The sequence below is a fragment of the Lynx rufus genome, unplaced genomic scaffold, assembly GCF_022079265.1.
Source record: "Lynx rufus isolate CCGP_SWC_20201006 ecotype Redwood Valley unplaced genomic scaffold, mLynRuf1.p SCAF_3, whole genome shotgun sequence".
NCBI lineage: Eukaryota > Metazoa > Chordata > Mammalia > Carnivora > Felidae > Lynx > Lynx rufus.
Window position 1 is genome coordinate 60079205 of NW_025814845.1, and position 21783 is coordinate 60100987.

Here is a 21783-nt window from a genome sequence, read left to right on the forward strand (position 1 = left end):
AGCTCAGATCATGATCTCACAGTTCATGAGTTCAAGCCCTGCATCAGGCTCAGGGCTGACAGTTTAAAGCCTGGAGGCTGCTTCGAATTCTCTGTCTCCCTCGCTCTGTTCCTCCCCCACTCATGCTCTGTCTCTCTCTCTCCTTCAAAAATAAATAAAAACATTAAAAATTTTTTTAAATATATAAAGAACTCATATTATTCAATAGCAAAAACCAAACAATTGAATATGATCATTTTTTTCAGAAAAGATGTGCAAATGGCCAACAGATACATGAAAATATACTCATTCCCTAATCATCATGGAAATGCATATCAAAACCACAATGAGGTACCACCTCACACCTTTTAGAATAGCTATCATCAAAACGACAAGAGATGACAAGTGTGGGCAAGAGTGTGGAGAAATGGGATCCCTGGTGCACTGTTGGTAAGAATAAAAATTGGTTCAGCCACTATGGAAAACAGTCTGAAGATTCCTCAAAAAATTAAAAATAGAATTACCATATGATTCAACATTCTCACTTCTGGGTAGATATCTGAAACAAAAGAAAATAGGGTCTCAAAGATATATCTGCACCCCCATGTTCATTGCAGGATTATTCATAATAACCAAAGATATGGAAACAACCCAGGTGTCTATCAACAGATTAATAAAGAATATGTAATATGTTATATTGTATTATACACACACATACACACATGAATATTATTCAGGCACAAAAAAGAAGGAAATCCTGCTATTTGTGACAACATGGATGAATCTGGAGGACATTACACTAACTGAAATAAGTGAGACACAGAAAGACAAACACTGTATGATATCACTTATCTATGAAATGTAAAAAGCTTAACCCATAGAAACAAAGAATAGAGTGATGGTTACCAGGGGCTCGGACGTGAGAGAAATGGGGAAATGGAGGTCAAAGTGTAAAAATTTCCAGCTATATGATTAACAAGTTCTGTTGACCTAATATATGGCATGGTGATTATAGCTAATAATATCATATTATATACTTGAAAGTTGTCAAGAGAGTAGATCTTAAATGTTCTCACCACAAAAAGAAATAGTAATTACGTGACAGGATGGAGATGTTAGCTAAAACTATGGTGGTAATCATTTTGAAATACATAGATGGATCAAATCAACACACTGTACATCTTAAACTTATACAATGTTATATGTCAATTATACCACAATACAGTTGGAAAAAAATAAATGCAAATCATAAAAGTCTTAAAAAAGGGGGTCTTGTCTGGCTGGCTCAGTCAGTAGAACATGTGACTCTTGATCTCTGGGTCATGAGTTTTAGCCTCATGTTGGGCATACAGACTACTTAAAATTAAAAAAAAAAGTCTTATAAACAACCTGTGGCAGAGACAGTAATGCTTACCCAATAGTCTATTAGACACCCTCCATGCTCAGCCCCCTAGTCCGTTGGTTCACTCCATGCTTGGCTTGTTCTACTGGCTCCCGGTGTGCTTAGTACCCTTGCAGTCAGAGAGGGATAAGTAACTAGTTTTGACCAATGGGCTGTGAAGGAAGTACATATGTATTACTTCTGGGATATGGCAGTGAAAGCCCACACAAACTTTATAGCCCTCTTCGCCTACTCTGTGATTAGAGAGAAAGCTTCTTACTCAAAGAAAACCACATCAAAGCAGCCTAGATAGTTGAGCCATTGCACAGAAGACAGATGCCCTGAAGTGCCATCTAGATCTACAGATGACTTTGCATTAGCAAGAAATAAATCTTTGTCTCTTAAACAACTTATATTTTGCAGCTGTTTGTTGCCCATGGCATAACCTAGCTTATTCTAACACACAACCCAACAGAGCAATACAAATTTCTAATAATAGAAGAATGGTAAGTAGATTATGCTACAACTATTTGATGAGTATTATACAGCCATTGGGAAAAAAAGTAACAAAAACTATGTAACAACATAAGAATTATTTATGACATAATATTAATTGGGAAAAAAAAGCAGAAAACAAAAATAAGATTAGAAAGATAATGGGAATAAAAGGCAAGGTTTTCCAGTAAAATTGACAGAATGAATGAAATTGTAATTCAGAAGTCTCCTTAAAATGCTTTCCAGAAAACTGTTAACATATAAGAATTTGTGTATTTATTGGGTGGGGTGGAGCCAGAGAATGGTGTGGTGCCTGCTGAGCCTAAACCCATATTCAGACTTCTTCAGATATATGTTGACTATCTACTAAAGAAGGAGCTTCTAGGAAAGACCCCACTTTAAGGAAGGCGAGAATAAAGGCACAAATTTTATCCAATAAAAATATTATCAGGCTGAAGGGGAACTCGTCTGAGCACTTGAATTTGTTCTCTGATCCAAACCCCTTGGAGTCATGTCCACACTTGCAAGCTATTGTGCACATAAGTATCTATTTATATTGTTAGAATCATAAAGCCATGCTGTTTGGGGAACAGCATAGGAGTATGACACAGATGTGGAAGTCAGAGATTCACCTGGATTCAATGAATAGCAGAACAGACCCAGTACAACTTGGAGCCAGGGCATTATAATAGATAGCCAACGTTAAAGGCATAGCAATGACACCACCAAGCCAACTCCCAGATGGCAGCAACAGAGCTTTATGTGATAGGCTCAGCATGATCCCAAGTGTACCTGTGGCTTAGAGGTGCCAACTAATTCAGTAGCAATGGAAGATAACGTTTGAGTAAGGGATAGCGCTCTTAGTGCAGACATCAGTTCTGTGGATGGCAGCCCTCAGTTTTAGGAGCAGTAGTGACCTCAGAGGTCACCAGAAGTTGTAAAAATGTATTCATAACCGTATGTAAGTGGTATCTTGGGAACTCTCAGAAGAGAGGGCATGAGATTTGCAATAAGTCAAAGAGACTCTGCAGAAGAGGGCAGGAGATCTCACAGTAAGTGGGGATAGCTAAGCCGAGGAAACATTGTCACTGTGATGGCTCCCATTTTCTTCCCACACTGCACAGCTTAGGATATTCATGTTTCCAAAACAGTGGACAATTTAACAGAAGAAAAGTGGTCAAGCTAGAAATGGATAAATGAGAGTCAAGTGTTTCCTAGAGTTTATCCCTCCAGCACTGTCCACAGGAGAGAGACTGAATCTGCGGGGAAAGAAGGCCATAGATCACTTAAGAGGGGTTTATCAGGCTTGCACAGTACCTCTCTCTACTACTACCTATTTTGATATCCCAGGTGTCTTGATGCTTAAAAGATGCTGCTCAGAAGAGTAAACATGATTATTTCAATCACTGTAAACTAACCCATTGGTATTCAATGATACTATTGCAGGATTTTTTACCTCAATACCAGGGGTTCATTGTCTCACCGTTTGAAAGAATGAAGAGGTGGACACAGAATAAAATAAGCAGCAGGAAAAGTTTATTAGAGTATAAGATTAGAAAGTAAGAATAGTATGAAAGCTTTCTTTGCAGAGAGGGAGCATTCAAAGGTGAATGCCCACAACTATAGGAAAGGGTCCTTGTTTCATAAGGTTCTGATCGTCCCCCCTTTTGTTCCCCCTTGTTCCTTCTCAGGTTCTACCCTTACTGGCTAGATAACTCTAGGTGCTGGGTTGCCTATTAATGATTGGCTCAACTCCATTGTGTGAGTAGTCAGACTATGGTCATACTCTCCCTCATATAAAATGAGTTTCATGGTTTACTTTTTTTAGTTTTTGACGTATTTTGATTGTCAAATTCCTAAGGGGAACCTGAGGGGGAGTAGGTGGTGTCTGTTACATTCTTAAGAGGAACCTTACACCCTAGGGGATTTGCTGTGGCGAAATGCTCCCAGAAGTGTTCCAAAATATTTTTCCCCACCCAGAGACCTCGGGTCCTAGCCTTTCTCTCTCTGCCTATTTTATCCTACCTTTCCCTATCATAATACCACAAAGTATGTGGTCCCCTTCATAACTGTTAAAAAATTAAGAGACATTCTGGTTATTAGGTCAGTCTCTTACTTGGAAAGAACCTGTTCTAAAGAGACCAACTGTTCTTGAGTTACAGTGGTAAGATCATTATTGAACCTACAAAGCTAAGGTTCGTGACTCTAAAGGAATAGCATTGCGAGAGATCTCATTACAGCTGCTGACTAAATAGCTGTTTTACTGGCACACTCTTCAGCTACAATAAAAATTATAAAATATATGCAAAATTCTCAAAATATCAAGTTATTAAAATTTGTATAATAAACTCAATCAACACATATATGTACACATATATGAGAACAAAAGGAAGTGAGAAAAAGAAAGAGTGTTCTGGATATTCTCTGTGCCTTCAGATTTAATCTCCACCCTTACCCATCCTGTTTCACACCCTTGGTACATGACTGCCACAGACAATGTCAACCCAATTTGCTGTCTATGAACGTTGTCTGTGGTGTCCTGCATGGAACAGTTGATGAAGTCAATTCCATCAACATATTGCCCTACAGCTGTGCCTTTAGACTCTTTTGAAAGACCTCTCCTATTCCAAAAATTACAAAAATTTTATCCTATGCTTTCAACTATCAGCTCTATGTTTTTTTTCACAATTATGTTTTTTTTATGTTTATTTATTTTTGAGAGACAGAGACAGAGGGTGAGCAGGGGAAGGGCAGAGAGAGATGGAGACACAGAATCTGAAGAAGCCTCCAGGCTCTGAGCTGTCAGCACAGAGCCCAACACGGTGCTCGAACTCACAAGCTGTGAGATCATGACATGAGTTGAAGTTGGACACTTAGCCAACTGAGCCACACAGGCACCCCACATTTATGTTTTTAATACATCTGGGGTTTGCCTTTATATTTTGTATGGCAGGTACCCAACCTTTTCTCTATATAGTAAGTTACTTTACACAAATTTATTTGGAAACAGTCTATAATTTCCCCATTGATTGTGAAGTTACTTTTATCATATAACAAATACTCGTGTGTAACATTTCTTGACTCCATTCTATTATACTCTTTTCTCTTTATTTTGTTCCACTGGACTCTTTATCTTTCACTATTTTTCAAGTATAACTTTTAGTATTCCTATTATTATCTGTCATATTTTCCAGAGTTGGCTTAGCAACTTCCATGGATCTTTATTTTTCTAAATTTAGAATAAATTTGTTAATTTTCTCAAATCAACTTGTTAGAATTTTAGTTGAAATTAGACTGGATTTATCAATTACCTTAGAGAGAATTAAAATATTTATAATACTACTTTGTTTTATCTAAGAATAGGGAATATCTCTTCACATATGCCAATATTTCTGTATGTTACATAGCATAACTTTAAATTGTTCTCTTAAAAAGCCTTGTGCAGAGGAGCCAAGATGGTGGAACAGCATGGAAGCTTTTTGTGTGTCTCACGTCCATGAAATACATCCAAACCAACACTAAACCATCCTACACACCTAAAAAACTGATTGGAGGATTAACACAACAATCTGCACAACCTGAACCACAGAATTCAGCAGGTACATGGCACGGAGAGCTGAACTTGGGGAGCAAGAAGCCACGAAAGGTAGGGAACCCCTTTTGCGGGGGGAGAAAGGATGGAGACTGGGGAAGCGGGGAGCATATGGGAAAAGCACCCCTCCCCCAAAGCAGCTGGAGAGAAAGTGGAAAATTGGAAACAGCCGCAGGGACTAAACTAAAAAGGGAAAAAGGAGAAAGGAGAAAGGAGAGTGTTTAAATTCCATTAAAACTGTAAACAAGGAGGGGCGCCTGGGTGGCGCAGTCGGTTAAGCGTCCGACTTCAGCCAGGTCACGATCTCACGGTCCGTGAGTTCGAGCCCCGCGTCAGGCTCTGGGCTGATGGCTCGGAGCCTGGAGCCTGTTTCCGATTCTGTGTCTCCCTCTCTCTCTGCCCCTCCCCTGTTCATGCTCTGTCTCTCTCTGTCCCAAAAATAAAAATAAACGTTGAAAAAAAAAATTAAAAAAAAAAAACTGTAAACAAGGAGAGCACAAAGGCTGCAACTCCACAGCTCAATACCTGGTGGTACTCTGGTGGGAAGGGCAAATCCCCATGAACAGAGTGGGGTCCGGGAGGTTCTCGGGCCACAAGGGGAAAAGCGGTTCCACTGCTGGAAGGACACTTGGTAGAGATTGTTGCAGCCACCTGGTCCCAGCAGACCCTTGAAGGTGGCCACATTCACTGGTGCTGGGGCAAGGTCGTTGAGGGTGAAGCCTGGTGCCAGATGTGTGTTGTGATTTTCCATAATCCCTGAAATGCTGCTGCTACACTGTCTCGTGAACTTTTTGGGGGACAGGCTGGCACCTGGCCGCAGTCTCGGGGCACCGGCAACAGCAGGGTCCAGCGGGCGTTCCTGGGTGCAGCCACATTCGGCCATTGCTCATTCGGCCATTGCTCATTCGGCCATTGCTCGGTGAGACCCTCCTGGAGAGGGGTGGAACAGATCAAAGCTGCAGTCCTTCAGAAGTAAGGGCCTGGGGAAAACAGCTGCACCTGAGACAAAACTCGGGAGAGAGGTACTGCCTGGGGCCTGGTCACAGAGTGAAAAAGCAGAAGTGGATGAAAGCTGAAGACAGAGGACCAGTGCGGGATTGCTGATCCGGGAGAACAGACTGGGTAGCTGGGTGGAGCCATTTTCACCTCTCCCATGCATGCGCATATGCACCTATGAGCACTGCAACAGTGCACCCCAATAGGCTGGCAGTGCCATCTAGTGGAGAGTGGAGCTGTTACACTGAGCCCCGCCCAACTAGGCCAACTTCGCTCCTCAAGACCACAAGCCTCACCACCAGCTTAATTTATAGACTATAAAGAGCTACATAGACTGACCTCTAGGGGAAAACGAAGCAATTTCAGTCTTAATGCAATCTGTTAGCAGGTTCATCTGTTTAATTTTTTTCTTTTTTTTCTTTTTCCTTTTTCTCTTTTACAATTCTTTTCTTTTTCTTGAATACAGAAAGAGAAAAGTTTCATTTTTATTTTCAACTTTTATTAAAAATAAAAGTTTTTAATTTTTATTACTATATTTTTTACTTTTATGTAAAATTTTTCACATTCTACTTTACTTCCATCACTTTATTTTAGTCTACTTCAGTGTACTCCCCTTTTCAAATTTTCAAACAATTTCCTTTTTTTCTTTTTTTCTTTTTCATTTCTTTTCTTTTTCTTGAATGCAGAAAGAGAAAAACTTCATTTTTACTTTCAATTTCTTTTTAAAATACTTTCATTTAATTTTTATTACTATATTTTTTGCTTTTATGTAATTTTTTTTCAAATTCTATCTTACTCCCATATTTTATTTTAGTCTACTACAGTGTACTCACTTTTTCAAATTTTCAAATAATTTTTCTTTTTTTTCTTCTTTTTTCTTAAATACAGAAAATGAAAAAATTCTTATTTATTTTTAATTTTTATTAAAAATATTTTTCTTTAATTTTTTCTACTATATTCTTTACTTTTGTGTATATTTTTTCAAATTCTATTTTACCCCCATCATCTCATTTCAGTCTACTTCAGTGTATTCATTTTTTCAAATTCTCAAACGATTTCCTTTTTTTCTTTTTCTCCCCCCCCCTTTTTTTTCTCTAATCTGTAAAACCACTTTCAAAACCCAGACCAAAACACACCTAGGATCTAGCATCATCTATTCGATTTTTGTGTGTGTGTATTTTTAATTTTAAATTTTAATATTTTTTATTTTAATTTTTTTAATTTCAATTTTCCTACCTCATTAATACATTTTCTCCCTTCAAATTGACAAAACAAAGGAATTCACCCCAAAAGAAAGAGCACGAAGAAACGACAGCCAGGGATTTAACCAACACATATACAAGCAAGATGTCTGAAACAGAATTTAGAATCATGATAATAAGAATACTAGCTGGAATCAAAAATAGACTAGAATCCCTTTATGCAGAGATAAAAGAAGTAAAAAATAGAATGAAATTAAAAATGCTATAACTGAGCTGCAATCATGGATGGATGTAGCAGCAGCAAGGATGGACGAGGAAGAGCAGAGAATCAGTGATATAGAGGACAAACTTATAGAGAATAACGAAGCAGAAAAAAAGAGGGAGATTAAGGCAAAAGAGCACGATTTAAGAATTAGAGAAATCAGTGACTCATTAAAAAGGAACAACATCAGAATCATAGGGGTCCTGGAAGAGGAAGAGAGAGAAATAGGGGTGGAAGGGTTATGTGAGCAAATCATAGTGGAAAACTTTCCTAGCTTGGGGAAAGACACAGACATCAAAATCCAGGAACCACCCCCCCTTGAATCTCACAGAGGACCCCCATGAGATTCAACAAAAACCGACCATCAACAAGGCATATCATAGTCAAATTCACAAAATACTCAGGCAAGGAGAGAATCATGAAAGCAGCAAGGGAAAAAAAAAAAGTCCCTAACCTACAAGGGAAGACAGATCAGGTTTGCAGCAGACCTATCCACAGAAACTTGGCAGGCCAGAAAGTAGTGGCAGGATATATTCAATGTGCTGAATCAGAAAAATTTGCAGCCAAGAATTCTTTATCCAGCAAGGCTGTCATTCAAAATAGAAGGAGAGATAAAAAGTTTCCCAGACAAACAAAAATTAAAGGAGTTTGTGACCACTAAACCAGCGCAGCAAGAAATTTTAAGGGGGACGTTCTGAGGGGAGAAAAGATGAAAAAGTATATGTAAAAATAAATAAATACCAAAAGTAACAAAAGATTAGAAAGGACCAGAGAACACCACCAGAAACTCCAACTCTACAAGCATCATACTGGCAATAAATTCATATCTTTCAGTACTCACTCTAAACATCAGTAGACTCAATGCTCCAATAAAAAGACAGAGGGTAACCGAATGGATAAGAAAACAAGATCCATCTATATGCTGTTTACAAGAGACCCACTTTAGACCTAAAGACGCCTTCAGATTGAAAACAAGGGGATGGAGAACCTCTATCATGTTAATGGTCAACAAAAGAAAGCTGGAGTAGCCATACTTATATCAGACAATTTAGACTTTAAAATAAAGACTGTATCAAGAGAAGGGCATTATATCATAATCAAGGGGTCTATAGACCAAGAGGACCGAACAATTTTAAACATTTATGTGCCAAATGTGGATACACCCAAATATATATATCAATTAATCACAAACATAAAGAAACTCATCGATAGTAATACCATAATAGTAGGAGACTTCAACACCCCACTCACAGCAATGCACAGATCATCTAATCAAAAAATCAACAAGGAAACAATGGCTTTGAATGACACACTGGACCAGATGGACTTAACAGATATATCCAGAACATTTCATCCTAAAGCAGCAGAATATACATTCTTCTCCAGTTCACATGGAATGTTCTCCAGAATAGACCATATACTGGGACACAAATCAGCCCTAAGTAAGTACAAAAAGATCGATATCATACCGTGCATATTTTCAGACCACAACACTATGAAACTCGAAATCAACCACAAGAAAAAATTTGGAAAGGTAACAAATACTTGGAGACTGAAGAACATCCTACTAAAGAATGAATGGGCTAACCAAGCAGTTAAAGAGGAAATTAAAAAGTATATGGAAGTCAATGAAAAAGATAACACCACAACCCAAAACTTCTGGGACACAGCAAAGGTGGTCATAAGAGGAAAGTATATAGCAATCCAGACCTTCCTAAAGAAGGAAGAAAGATCTCAGATACACAACTTAACCTTATGCCTTAAGGAGCTGGAAAAAGAACAGCAAATAAAACCCAAAACCAGCAGAAGACAGGAAATAATAAAGATTAGAGCAGATTAATGCTATCAAAACAAAACAAAACAAAAAAAACAGTAGAACAGATCAATGAAACCAGAAGCCGGTTCTTTGAAAGAATTAACAAAATTATAAACCACTAGGCAGTTTGATCAAGAAGAAAAAGGAAAGGACCCAAATAAATAAAATCAAGAATGAAAGAGAAGAGATCACAACCAACACAGCAGAAATAAAAACAATAATAAGAGAATATTATGAGCAATTATATGCCAATAAAATGGGTAATCTGGAAGAAATGGACAAATTCCTAGAAATGTATACTTTACCAAAACTAAAACAGGAAGAAATAGAAAATTTGAACAGACCCATAACCAGTAAGGAAATCAAATTAGTAATCAAAAATCTGCCAAAAAACAAGAGTCCAGGGACAGATGGCTTTCCAGGGGAATCCTACCAAACATTTAAGAAAGAGTTACCACCTATTCTCTTGAAGCTGTTCCAAAAAATAGAAATGGAAGGAAAACTTCAAACTCTTTCTATGAAGCCAGCATTACCTTGATTCCAAAACCAGACAGAGACCCCACTAAAAAGGAGAACTATAGACCAATTTCCCTGATGAACATGGATGCAAAAATCCTCAACAAGATATTAGCCAACTGGATCCAACAATACATTAAAAAAATTATTCACCACGACCAAGTGGGATTTATACCTGGGATGTAGGGCTGGTTCAATATCTGCAAAACAATTAAAGTGATTCATCACATCAATAAAATAAAGGACAAGAACCATATGATCCTCTCAATAGATGCAGAGAAAGCATTTGACAAAATATAGCATCCTTTCTTGATAAAAACCCTCAAGAAAGTAGGGATAGAAGGATCATACCTCAAGATCATAAAAGCCATATATGAACAACCCAACGCTAATATCATCCTCAATGGGGAAAAACTAAGAGCTTTCCCTCTAAGGTCAGGAACAAGACAGGGATGTCCACTCTCGCCATTGTTATTCAACATAGAATTGGAAGTCTTAGCCTCTGCAATCAGACAACACAAAGAAATAAAGGCATCCAAATTGGCCAGGAGGAGGTCAAACTTTCGCTCTTCGCAGATGACATGATACTCTATATGGAATACCCAAAAGATTCCACCAAAAAATGGCTAGAACTGATTCATGAATTCAGCAAAGTTCCAGGATATAAAATCAGCGCACAGAAGTCGGTTGCATTCCTATACACCAACAATGAAGTGACAGAAAGAGAAATCAAGGAATCGATCCCATTTACAGTTGCAGAAAAAACCATAAAATACCTAGGAATAAATCTAACCAAAGAGGTGAAAAATCTATACACTGAAAACTATAGAAAGCTTATGAAAGAAATTGAAGAAGACACAAAAAATGGAAAAATATTCCATGCACCTGGATAGGAAGAACAAATATTGTTAAAATCTCGATACTACCCAAAGCAATCTACATATTCAATGCAATCTCTATCAAAGTAACACCAGCATTCTTCACAGAGATGGAACAAATAATCCTAAAATTTGTATGGAACCAGAAAAGATCCCGAATAGCCAAAGCAATCTTGAAAAAGAAACCAAAGCAGGAGGAATCACAATCCCAGACTTCAAGCTATACTACAAAGCTGTAATCATCAAGACAGTATTGTACTGGCACAAGAACAGACACTCAGATCAATGGAACAGAATAGAGAACCCAGAAATGGACCCACAAACGTATGGCTAACTAATCTTTGACAAAGCAGGAAAGAATATCCAATGGAATAAAGACAGTCTCTTCAGTAAGTGGTGCTGGGAAAACTGGACAGCAACATGCAGAAGAATGAACCTAGACCACTTTCTTACACCATACACAAAAATAAACTCAAAATGGATGAAAGAGCTCAATGTAAGACAGGAAACCATCAAAATCCTCTAGGAGAAAGCAGGCAAAAACCTCTTTGATCTTGCCCACAGCAACTTCTTACTCAACACGTCTCTGGAGGCAAGGGAAACAAAAGCAAAAATGAACTACTGGGATCTCATCAAAATAAAAACTTCTGCACAGAGAAGGAAACAATTAGCAAAACTAAAAGGCAACCAACAGGGGCGCCTGGGTGGCGCAGTTGGTTAAGCGTCCGACTTCAGCCAGGTCACGATCTCGCGGTCTGTGCATTCGAGCCCCGCGTCAGGCTCTGGGCTGATGGCTCAGAGCCTGGAGCCTGTTTCCGATTCTGTGTCTCCCTCTCTCTCTGCCCCTCCCCCGTTCATGCTCTGTCTCTCTCTGTCCCAAAAATAAATAAACGTTGAAAAAAAATTTTTTAAAAAAAATAAAAGGCAACCAACAGAATGGGAGAAGATATTTGCAAATAACATATCCGATAAAGGGTTAGTATCCAAAATCTATAAAGAACTTATTAAACTCAACACCCAAAAAACAAATAATCCAGTGAAGAAATGGGCAAAAGACATGAATAGACACTTCTCCAAGGAAGACATCCAGATGGCCAACCGACACTTGAAAAAATTCTCAACATCACTCATCATCAGGGAAATACAAATCAAAAGCACAATGAGATACCACCTTACACCTGTCAGAATGGCTAACATTAACAACTCAGGCAACAACAGATGTTGGCGAGGATGCGGAGAAAGAAGATCTCTTTTGCATTATTGGTGGCAATGCAAGCTGGTGCAGCCACTCTGGAAAACAGGATGGAGGTTCCTCAAAGAGCTAAAAATAGAACTACCCTATGACCCAGCAATTGCACTACTAGGTGTTTATCCAAGGAATACAGGTGTGCTGTTTTGAAGGGACACATGCACCCCCATGTTTATAGCAGCACTATCAATAATAGCCAAAGTATGGAAAGAGCCCAAATGTCCATCGATGGATGAATGGATAAAGAAGAGGTGGTATATATATATATATATATATATATATATATATATATACACAATGGAGTATTATTCGGCAATCAAAAAGAATGAAATCTTGCCATTTGCAACTACGTGGATGGAACTGGAGGGTATTATGCTAAGTGAAGTTAGTCAGAGAAAGACAAAAATCATATGACTTCACTCATATGAAGACTTTAAGAGACAAACAGATGAACATAAGGGAAGGGAAACAAAAATAATATAAAAACAGGAAGGGGGACAAAACAGAAGAGACTCATAAATATGAAGAAAAAATTAAGGGTTGCTGGAGGGGTTGTGGGAGGGGGGATGGGCTAAATGGGTAAGGGGCACTAAGGAATCTACTCCTGAAATCACTGTTTCACTATATGCTAACTAATTTGGATGCAAATCTTTAAAAAATAAAAAAGAAAATTAAAAAAGAAAAAAAAGAAAAAGGCCTTGTGCATTTTTCTTAGATTAATTACTTGCCACTTTACATTTTTCTTACTACAGTTAATAGTAAACCCTCTAAAAATTTTACAAAGAGGACAAAACTTGGAAGGACATATACATGTGAGAATATCTTTATTTTACTCCCAACTTAAATGACAGATTAGCTGGTTATAAAACTGTGGTTTTGATATTCTTTACATTTACCACTTCAAAATAGTTTCTTGTCTCCAGTATGTGTTTGTTGTAATTCTGATTCTTGGTTCTTATTAGGTGCTCTTTATTCTTGAAGTTTGGGAATTTTCTTTTTCTTTTTGATTTTTAAAATTTTACCATATAATGCATCTAGGGACTTCTATAATCACACTCTCCAAACTGAGGTCTTTTGATTTCTTTAAATCTAGGGCCTTTTTGGTTTATTATCTCCTCAAATATTTTTCCTCTTTGTATATATACTTTTATTATCTTTTTCGCTGTACAATAAAACAGATTTTTAGGGGTGCCTGGGTGGTTCAGTCAGTTGGGCATCTAACTTTGGCTCAGGTCATGATCCCATGGTTCGTGAGTTTGAGCCCACATTGGGTTCTTTGCAGACAGCGCAGAGCCTGGAGCCTGCTTCAGATTCTGTGTCTCCCTCTTTCTCTGCCTGACTCCACTGACACTGTTTCTCTCTCTCTCTCTCTCTCTCTCTCTCTCTCTCCCCCTCTCAAAAATAAATAAACATTTAAAAATATTTGTAAAAATACAGATGTTTACATTACAACTATAATCTTTTCATTTTTTTCTCTCATATTTTCCAGTTCTTTCTCTCTGTCTCTGTATGATGTTTTATGGGAGATTTAATTAATTTGACCCTCTAGATCATTTATTTGTTTTTCAACTGCATGCACTGTGGAATTCATCTCTACTACTGAGCTTTCTATTTTAATCACTTCATTTTTATATACCTTGTGTGAAATCAGATTTAATAGCCTAAGTCTCAAATAAGCATTTTTCACCCCACACAGTTCTCAGGATATAGGAGGTAAGGTCAGGGTAAAGAAATGCCCAGAGGTTGAGGGTCTGCAGCATTTTTGCTATCCCTTCTTTATGTCAGTTAGACTTAAACACTGTGATGATATCAGCCTATCATTGGGCCTACATCGCCTTCTAAGACCCAGTTGGTAGGGGGAAAAGGGCATGGGTTATGGAGCATTTCCCTGGCCTCTCTCCATCAATGGCACTATGTCCTCTTCCATTACCTGGGGTGCCATTATCTCCTACACAAGGACTCAACAACTTTTATAGCTTTACTTAATTTTTCAGCTTCATCGACTTCTACTTCTGTGGCTTTGAGTGAGGAGGCAAATTTTCTGGCTAATTTATCATCTTTTTGAAGTAGAAAGGGGAAATCCTTTCTAAGTTTAAATGCAGAATAGAAGCCATTTTATAGATCTGAATCTGGCAAAAATTTTGTAGATATTCCTGGGGAATTGGCTTGCAATCAGATATAATGGAGAACTGTTAGCACTACTTTAAAAATTAAAATACCTTCAGGGACATTTGATGCAATTAGAAGTGTTGTCTTAGATAACAGGGAACTCATCACTAAAAATGTTCTGTAAAACCTCATAATAAAAGCTTTGAGAGTAAAAGGAAGAAGAGGACTGACAAGGGGCTCCCCTTATATCCCTCCACTGAGAGCAAGAGAAACAAGAGGACTGGAGATTCTGAGTTCAACAACTGCCTCACAATGGAATAGTATAGCTACCAGGTAGGTTCAAGTCTTAGCAGTCACTACCAGCTACAAGGTGGGTCAAAAAAAGAGTGGAGATGAAGAAAAAAGCAAACAGGCTTGAGCAGCAAAATAGTGGAAGAAACGTGTACAAAATAGAGCAGGAGAGATATTTTAATGACTGGGTGAATGTAGACATGTAGAAAATGTAGATATTTAGAGAAAATCAGTGGGAAGTCTTCTACGTGGCATGCTATATAACCCCTCACACACACACACACACACACACACACACACACACACACACAGTAAAGGTCTATACTATTTCTCAAGCACCTAGAGTCATATCTGTTTTCACTTCTTATGGCTCTGCAGAGGCTAGGCCACTAGAGCCTTGGATTCTATTCAGAATATTGATAAATAAACCCCTTGTCCAAGTGCAAATTAGGTTTACTTTGTTTGCTTTTCCAAGTCATCAAATCCTGAGTATTTCATGTGTATCCTTTAACACAGCATTTGCCAAAGTGGGTTCGGTGATTATAAATAAAGAGGGTTCGATAGTCAAATAAGTTTGGGATGTATAGGACTGTACACTTTTAACATGAGTTCTTTGCTGCAGGATTTCTCAGCACCTTAATATGCAAATGTTACTATAATTGCCCAAGAAAGAGACATGGTATGCCACATTTCTTAAATTTGACCATGGAATCCTTTTTCTCAAGACATCTCAGGATACTACTGTTCCATGGAACAAACTCTAGGAAACAATTCTGATGGATTGCTTACCTCTGTTTGAGTTAGAATGTGGCCTTAGCAGATATGGTCAAGGGCAATTTTTTGGCAATTGTTACAAAATAGCATCTTGCAAGATACATTCTGCATCTTATTATAATCTAACAATTGCTTTAACTATGAAATTGTTATTTTTCACTTATGTCCATATGCATGATCACATTCAATTAAGTAATTTATTTCAAAGCCTCTTGTATTGTTCTCTCTTTGTGGCACTTCATGTAGTTAGTCTCGAGCATGTAAGCTCCATAAAGTTAAGTTTCATGCCTCTACCTCCACTGAATCGTGTAGAGCACTTGGTGCAGTGCTAGATGCAAGATCGAGATTCAATAGGTACACCTTGGTCGAAGAAAATAAAACATAAAAATGCAGCAGAAGCAAACTTTTATAAACTTCCTACATAGTTGATAAAATGTCATCTAAGTATTTTTCTGCTTTAATTATCACTCTCTGCTCCTTTTTCCCCCTCTGTCCCTTTTTAGCACTAAGTACACCCTGCAAAGTAAATGGAAGCAATAATCTAAACAAGACAGCCCAGAAATGTTTTTTTAATAATTTGTTCCAATATTAAGGATAGATCAATTTTAAGCTAACAACTTAAAACTATTGCAACTAGTCTTTTGTTTGATCCCCACCCAGTTTATTCATTAATTGACCAATATTGTGTTCCCACTTTTCATGGCTGTGTTTTCCTTAATTATAAAATACAGTATCTTTCAGAATATTTTCTTTGCTTTGCAAGTCAGGAAAAATTTCCCTACCATCTCATTATGAAAGCACTTGGCAGGTAAACTTCTGTTATCATATGCTTGTGTATGAAGGTCCTTAGCTTAGTCTAATGGTGTTTTGCCAAGTAAACAATTTACAGTCTATTATTTCCACTGGAAAGTCCCTTTTTCAAATTGAAGAATTTCACAATAAAAAAAAATCACTACTCAGAGAAACCCCAAAGTTCTTCTTGGCTTTGGCATTTAGGGGGTGCAACTTAACAGAGTCATTATTTATATGAGCAGGTTGATGACACCAATACATCAAATATACAATGGAAAATTTAGGACCAAGTAGTTCTGTCAACAGCTCCATTGTTCCCACTTCCTCTGTCTGCCTGCTCCTTCCCCCAACCCTTTCATCCATAAAATCATTGGCTCCTCTGCACAGACCTCTTTAGACCCTGCCCTTGCTATCCTCTTGGCCTTATCCCTGCCCTTAAACTCGTCCCTTATCCTTGCTTCTTCTCATCAACAACCCTTCTTTCATTATTCCTTTCCAAACGTTATTAACTGTCCACATATTTTCTTTTTTTCCTCAGGTCTCTCAATTAATGGCCTTCCTTTCCTCTGGTCTAACCCAAAACCAAGCCAAGATGTGGTTGGCATACTACTCACTGAAGCTTCCAGACCATAGCTTCAAAATATTTATCAATAATCCCACTTACTCTACTCATATAGGATTCTCCCAACATTTCTATGGCTGTCATCCATAGCCTCCAGGACCATCCCTCAGCTTTCTTGAAGTCAAATTCAGTTTTCATTTCTACCACACTTATTACTATCCTGTATATAGAATACAATATCTAAGTTGACCATCCAGCCAACATCCTGGCCTCCCAGCTTCTTACTTTTCCTTCTTTCTAATTCATATCACCTAGGTGCCTCCGTACCACCCCCCTATAAACAGTCATGTCTTAGAGGTTTATACTGGGTGCTGAGTAGCTCTAAGATCTTATAACTGGCTTATCACACAAGCTGGATTCAGTAGGGGTGACATTAAAAACTAGTGTAACATTTATTTTCATACAACTGTGTTTGACTCCATTGAGCTTGTTCAGTGAAATTTCAGGCAGATCCCATTATTTTTTCTGGTTATTCTCAGGTGTTAATAAATAGGTTCATCTTTGATTTAGTAAAAAAAGTTCAATTAAATCTAAATCAAAACTTCACTCTTTCAGTCTTTTCAAGTATTTTCTCCCCGCTACTGTTTGAGCTATTTCCCTCTACCTCCTCCCCCTGTTAGTGGTTAATTAGACACTCATTTTGACCCCTAGGGAAGGTGAGGGAGGTGGAAGGGAGAAGTCTTATTACACTGATGCCACTGAAATCTCTGTTTCATGCCTAAATTCTGGCTCTTTTTCTCTTTAGTGCTCTTTTTCTCTTTAGTGCTTTTCATCTACATTCCTTTAGCAAAGATGATGTCTCCTCCTTATGGTCACACACAACATAGCTCTCAGGCTCTGACTTCTGGTGGCCTCTCGGAGTCTGATCTTCTCACTCTTCCCAATCGGCCTGTGTGGCAGAAATCCTTTAAGATAACCCCAAAACAGTTAACCATAACTCAACCACAAAAAGACAAATGATCCAATTTTTTTAAGTGGACAAAAGGATTTGAACACATTTCTTCCGAGAAAATGTACAAATGGTCAATAAACACATGAAAAGATGCTCAACATCAATATCATTAGTGAATGGAAATCAAAACTACAATCAGATACCACTTTATATCTACTAGGCTGGCTATCATAAAAAAAGATGGACAACAAGAAGCATTGGCAAAGATGTGGAGAAATCTCAACTCTCGCACATTGCATTCTCATTGTTGGTGGAAGTGTACAGTGATACAGCAGCTTTGCAACAGTCTGGAAATTCCTCAAAAGGATGCACGTAAAGTTACATAAGACTCAGCAATTCCACACTCAGATATATACTCAAGAGAACTGAGACAGACATTCAAACAAAAACCTGAAACACAAACGTTCATAACATTCTTCGTAATATCAGAAATGAACAAATGTTCCTCAACTGATGAATGGATAAACAAAATATGGTATATCCACACAGTGGAATATATTCAGCCATGAAAAGTAATGAAGGACTGATTCGTGCTATAATGTATATCAACCTCGAAAATATTATGCTAAGAGAAAGAAGCCAGACCAAGAAAGGGGGCGGGGGGCAATATATTGTATAATTCCATTTATATGAAATGTCCCAAATTGGAAAATCTATAGTTACAGAAAGTAGATTAGTGGTTAACTACAATAGGTGAGTGGGAAGAATGGGAGTGACTGCAAATGGGTACAGGGTCTGTTTTTGGGGAGATGAAATGTTCCACATTTAGATAATCGTGAGAGTTGTACAACGTTGTAACTATGTTAAGATCCACTGGATTGTATACTTGAAGAGGGTGAATTTGATAGCAAAATAAAGCTGTGAAGAAGAAGAAGATGGAGAAGGTGAGGAAGAGGAGAGCAGTCACTATATTAGGTCCATAACACTGCCACTCTGGACCTTTCCCCTTTGCTCTAACAAGCCACCCTTTAATTAGGCTTTCTCCACGAGACATTCTTTCAGGAACAATTCAGGAACAACTCAGGAACTAGTTCCTGTGTCATCCAAATTTCAGGAAGCATATGTTAAGCTCTCAAAATGATTCTTTGGAAAAGCAGTTGTGTTACAGACAAAACATAAATGAATGAGCATGGCTGTCTTCCAATACAACTTTAATTACAAAAAAGAGTGGTGGCCAGAGTTGATCCATAGCCCTTAGTATGCTGACACTGTTCTAGAATCACGTGGAGGAATTTAGATAGTGAAGGAGGATACTTGACACCTTTGCTTCAACTGGAAGAGCCCATTTTGACATTCTATAATAGTTTCAGGTGATGAAAACCCTCTCTCCAACCTCACTATCCTATCTCAACACTGAGCTAGCACTTTGCCCTCATTACCCCTCCTGTCCCTTCACAACTCCCTATTAACCTGATTGCCTCATTTCAGTCATTTCCTCACATCCTGGTCCACAATCTCAATTTTGCAATACCTTCATCCTAGATTCACTTACCCTCTTGATCTTGTATCAGACCTTCCTTAAGAATTCCCAAGCCTCGGGGCGCCTGGGTGGCGCAGTCGGTTAAGCGTCCGACTTCGGCTCAGGTCACGATCTCGCGATCCGTGAGTTCGAGCCCCGCGTCGGGCTCTGGGCTGATGGCTCGGAGCCTGGAGATTCTGTGTCTCCCTGTCTCTCTGCCCCTCCCCCGTTCATGCTCTGTCTCTCTCTGTCTCAAAAATAAATAAACGTTAAAAAAAAATTAAAAAAAAAAAAAAAAAAAAGAATTCCCAAGCCTCGGGGCGCCTGGGTAGCTAAGTCGGTTAAGCGTCCGACTTCGGCTCAGGTCATGATCTCCCGGTCCATCGGTTCGAGCCCCGCGTCGGGCTCTGTGCTAACAGCTCAGAGCCTGGAGCCTGTTTCAGATTCTGTGTCTCCCTCTCTCTCTGCCCCCCCCCCCCGTTCATGCTCTCTCTCTCTCTCTCTCTCTCTGTCTCAAAAATAAATAAATGTTAAAAAAAATTAAAAAAAAAAAAGAATTCCCAAGTCTCAGGAAACCCACCCTTGTGGATTTTTCCTGGTCCTGTACTGCCCAGTAGTGTCAGGGAAGTCTCACAACTACAGTGGTAAGCTGTTCCACCACACAGTTAGTTAAACCACTGGCTACATCAGAGCTCTGCCACAAACCAACAGGCTTTTCTCTAACTCTCAACAAGGACTCTTGACTTCTGTCTTGCAGAGATAGTAGGGACCACCTTTAAGAACTCTCATTCTCCAACTTAAAAGGGCTCTGTATCTCAATCTATGCCTAAATTGTCCAATATGGTGGCCACTAGCCACTCAATATGCGGCTATTGAGTACTTGAAAAATATATAGCATAACTGAGGAATTGAATTTTTCAATTTTATTTAAGCATAATTAATTTGAACATAAAAACTGAAGCAATATAAAATATTTTCTGCTAAATGCAGTTTTGTGTTAGTTGGACTATTTCATTCTAACCATTGAAAATGTAGCATCTAAATTGAGATGTGATATAAGTATAAAATGCACACTGAATCTCAAAGACTTAGTAAGAAAAAACATGTGAAATATTCCATTGGTAGTTTTATGCTGAATGCCTGTTGAAATAATAATATTTTGATATTGTTTCTATTAGTGCTATATTATACTCTTCTCAGTTCTTCCTGTATCAGAAGAATAAGGGACACTTTTTTTATTTTTTTTTCCTTCAGGGCCATTTCCTACAGAATTCACAAATCCTGAATGCATTTATTCTATAGAATGCCACATAGTATTCCTTTTCTCAATTATCATCAACCATATCCTCTCTACTAGCTCATTTTATATCAACAAAGTATCAGAAAATAAGGGAGAATGGTTAATAGCTAGTTCTACTGAGGCTTCTAGGAGGAATGAAGAAAATAACTCAGAGTCAGCTTAGAAATCTAAAATTAACGGGGCACCTGGGTGGCTCAGTCGGTTAAGCATCCGACTTTGGCTCAGGTCATGATCTCATGGTTTGTGGGTTCAAGCCCCGCGCCAGGCTCTGTGCTGACAGCTCGGAGCCTGGAGCCTGCTTCTGATTCTGTGTCTCCCTCTCTCTCTGCCCCTCCCCTGCTCATGCTCTGTCTCTCTCTGTCTCTCAAAAATAAATAAATGTTAAAAAAAATTAAAAAAAAAAAGAAATCTAAAGTTAAAGTTAAGGGCTGAAAGTCCAAAGGGAATTTCTTTCCTTACCCAAGTGATTAGATGCCAGGAATAGAAAAGCCCATTCCCATCTCCCTCCAAAAATGGAAGAGACCCTCTGTAGATTTGCATTAGTACTGCTGCTAGTTATGTCTACCTAAGTAATAAAGAACTTGATCCAGAATTTAATCTAGAGAGTGTTCTTAAAAACAGACTGAAACAATCTGCCAGCTGGAATTTTGGAAATGTGGCTATGAAAGGACTTCTCTGCCTTCATTTCAGTGAAGACCAACTATTGTATTTGAGGGCATTTTGCTGCTATTTTTTTTAATACTACTTTTTTATTCTGCATAATTGCCAACAGTAAAAAAAAAATGAAGAAAAATGGTGAATGTGTGTCCTCCTTTGAGAAGTAGGGTTAGGGGAAATTATTTTTCTCTCCCCCAAGACTCACTCATCACTGAATCCAGTTTCCAAATGGAAATAGAAGTTAGCAGGTCAGGGGTTTCTAGAAAAAAAACAAAGCAAAACAAAAAAAAACCATTAGCCATTAACATTAACATTAACATAAACATAAACATAACTCCACACTGGAGTCTTGCAGGTCCCTTACTCCTTAATAAAGAAGAAAAGCAGGGGATACATATTTTATTATCACTTTATTTCCAGTCTATGAAAACAAGAGATAGCAATTTGCTTCATCTCTGAGT

General features: G+C 38.2%; 1 long non-coding RNA gene across 2 annotated transcripts in view; it reads right to left on the bottom strand.

Annotated features, from left to right (window-relative positions):
* The window catches only part of LOC124520762 (uncharacterized), a 43764-nt gene extending 22183 nt beyond the window's left edge, over nt 1-21581 (bottom strand). For both annotated transcript variants that reach the window (XR_006964398.1, XR_006964399.1), the window contains exons 1-3: nt 21528-21581; nt 1394-1533; nt 504-538 (exon numbers count right to left, since the gene is read on the bottom strand). This is a non-coding gene — a long non-coding RNA (uncharacterized LOC124520762). The remainder of the gene's footprint in view (nt 1-503; nt 539-1393; nt 1534-21527) is intronic.
* Nucleotides 21582-21783: the final 202 nt, after the last annotated feature.